General features: G+C 32.8%; 1 long non-coding RNA gene across 2 annotated transcripts in view; it reads left to right on the top strand.

The window, feature by feature from the left end:
* LOC118168410 overlaps nucleotides 1-2,495 on the top strand; it is a 13,863-nt gene extending 11,368 nt beyond the window's left edge. For both annotated transcript variants that reach the window (XR_004751535.1, XR_004751536.1), the window contains 2 exons: nucleotides 87-151; nucleotides 2,460-2,495. This is a non-coding gene — a long non-coding RNA (uncharacterized LOC118168410). The remainder of the gene's footprint in view (nucleotides 1-86; nucleotides 152-2,459) is intronic.
* The last annotated feature ends 294 nt before the right edge of the window (nucleotides 2,496-2,789 follow it).

Raw genomic sequence — 2,789 nt, 5'->3', positions numbered from 1 at the left:
TTCCTTTTTTTTTTTTTTTTTTTTTTTTTTTTTAACTCTGGCTATCCTGATAATGCTGACAATCAAATTGAAGATGACAATCGAAGATGGCAGCCATCAGAACTGGGGAGGATTTCCTGAGGTTTCACCATGCTCTGAATAGTTTGTCATGGTAGGAAAGAAATCCACAAAACCTTTCCTCTTACATTGAAGAATCTTAGAAAATATAGAATTGTTTGTTTAGCAGTTTTTATTTTATTGTGTTTTTTATCTTTGTTTTGGAGGGAGTAATGGAAAGGATTAAAAAGGAGCAAGAAAGGTGTTCTCACAGCACAACATGACTATTTTTAGAAAAACAAACCCAGAAAAAAAAGCTGAAAATGTAATATCTGAAATGCAGCTTCTGACACACAAAAATATCCCCCACTGATTGACAAAAAGAAAAAAAAAAAAAAAAGACAGGAAACAAACTCCCTCAAATCAAAGAATCAAAGTAAATTGTGATCTTTATCCAAACCCATCTGAACCTTTTTGGTTCCAAGTAACAAAGCATTTTGGATACCCTGGGAAATTTCAGTTCTTGACAGTGTCATTCAGGCTAATTATATATTAGATAATTCAGATCATACTAGAATAAGATGATGTCCAAAAATACATGATTCTATGTATTTGTACATCTTGCTAAGGTATATTTATATATATTTCCCTTACTATTACCTAAATTGATTTCTGACTTTTATGTATTATTACTGTGATTATTACTGTTTGGGGTTTGCATTTGTTTTCCTTTTAATCTGGATCACAGACCTATTGCAAATCTATTTTGTAATGGAGGGGCTGCATCGTATTTTACACTAAATAAATGATATTTATTTCTTATTGTTCTCAATTTTTAATTTACACTATTCGTGGGATTATTACTCATTATCTAATTTTAGCAAAGCCCTGAAGTACAAAGCTAACTAATTTTGTTATAAGGCAATAGAAAAAATTCAGATTTATGTAAAATCTCTGCTTTACGTTTTTTTTTCTACCTATATTATAGGTAGAAAATTTCAAGGGAAAGGCATACCTTGATCAACAGGCATTTGAATTAATATTTAAGTGGCTAATATATATTGCATACAAAAAGACTGGCCTGAGAGAATCTTGGAAACTATTTTCCTTTCATTTCCGATTTGTTGCAAAACTGCTTCCATAAAATAATGATTAAGTCTAAATTGGACTCCAGGAGGTTGTTAATACCATTTAAATTGCAAGAGTATTTTGTGAATTATTGGCACTTAGTTCTTTCCAGTTGGGACTTGTGGAAACATACTTATATTTTTAAAGATCTAAGGGCAACTTGTTTCCTAATCAGTAATAACAAATACTGATCTCAATGTGCAGATTCTTGACAAAGACAAGAGAACTGTTTTAAAAGTACTTAATTTCAATGAATGGACATTAGGGTTTTGAAGAAAACTGAGCAGTGCCATCTTTTGTTGGCCGAGACTAACTGCAACTTTCAAATGCCAGTATTTAGATTGGTTCTGATTTGTACATAACTACTTTATATCAGAAGGTCATTTACTGCTAATAAGATGTTTTTCTTATTAAACACAAGTACTGTACTTGCTGAATATTTGCTGAGGAAGAAAAGACTTCAAGCATGAAGAGTTATCAACAAGACTAGCACTTACATTCTATTAGACTGCTATACTTTCATAAATGAAAACACCTTGGGCAAAATCCGTAACAATAGATACCGTATTCTGTTATAATAAAGACAATCCATTAAAATTTCATTTGATAACAGTAGCTGATGTTTTTTGGGGTTTTGCTTTTTTTTTTATTTAAAAAAAAAAAAAAAAAGTGCCTACCTGTAACTTAGACTGCTGCTGAATCACAGTTTATTTTCCAAGAAGAGAGATCAAATCTAGGTTGGTCAGAAGGTCTTCATGTTCATTCTGTTTTGTAGCTCAGGAAGGAAAAGAGAAAATGAAAATTGGCAGGGAATGTACATGAAAATGCAGAAACTTTTAATCTCAAATCTTACTCACTGTGTATTATGGCAGCTTAAGAAGGAATGGTACTTCATGATCAAAGCAGTTTGTAAGAAGTGAGCTTTCGTGGTGCCTTTCAAGACCAGGTGTACTTTAATTTTAAAATTGTTATCCATTCTTCATTTTCCCAAATAGAGAGACATGTCAGATCCATATCTATGTTTTTTGTATGTATAATTTGCTGACTTATACCTATTACTTCATATCTGAATTGTTTCTGTCATTTTTATAACTGGGCAAAATAGAACTTTTAAACCTGCATATGACTTGTCACTCTCTTGCTAAACATGTACTATGGACCACCTATGGGCAACTGTGGTTTGATAACAGTATCTCAGTAGGAGTTAAAAAATACATCTATATTTACAGCATGTAATAAACAGGCTTATAATATTCGCTGCATTACGTCTCCTGTTCTTCCTTCTCACTATACAGTAGATTCCCACCTGGAAATTCAAGATGGTGGAAGATCACAGAATCACAGAATCATCTAGGTTGGAAAAGACCTCCAAGATCATCTAGTCCAACCTCTGACACTAACAAGTCCTCCACTAAATCATATCACTAAGCTCTACATCTAATGCTTATGGCATAGGGAAAAAAGTAAAGAGGCCAGATGACATGAACCCTCAGCAATGTGAGTACTGTTCTTGAGTCATCCTTTCACCTGACTATCCCTTCTTACATAAAAAAAGATGATTTGAGGGATATAACACAAGCATGTAGAACTGCCACCAGCCATCTTAAACTTCATCAGAGAGTGTG

The sequence above is a fragment of the Oxyura jamaicensis genome, chromosome 5 (assembly GCF_011077185.1).
Source record: "Oxyura jamaicensis isolate SHBP4307 breed ruddy duck chromosome 5, BPBGC_Ojam_1.0, whole genome shotgun sequence".
Lineage (NCBI taxonomy): Eukaryota > Metazoa > Chordata > Aves > Anseriformes > Anatidae > Oxyura > Oxyura jamaicensis.
The sequence above is the reverse complement of the archived record's forward strand: the minus strand, read 5'-3'. Positions and strand labels throughout refer to the sequence as shown.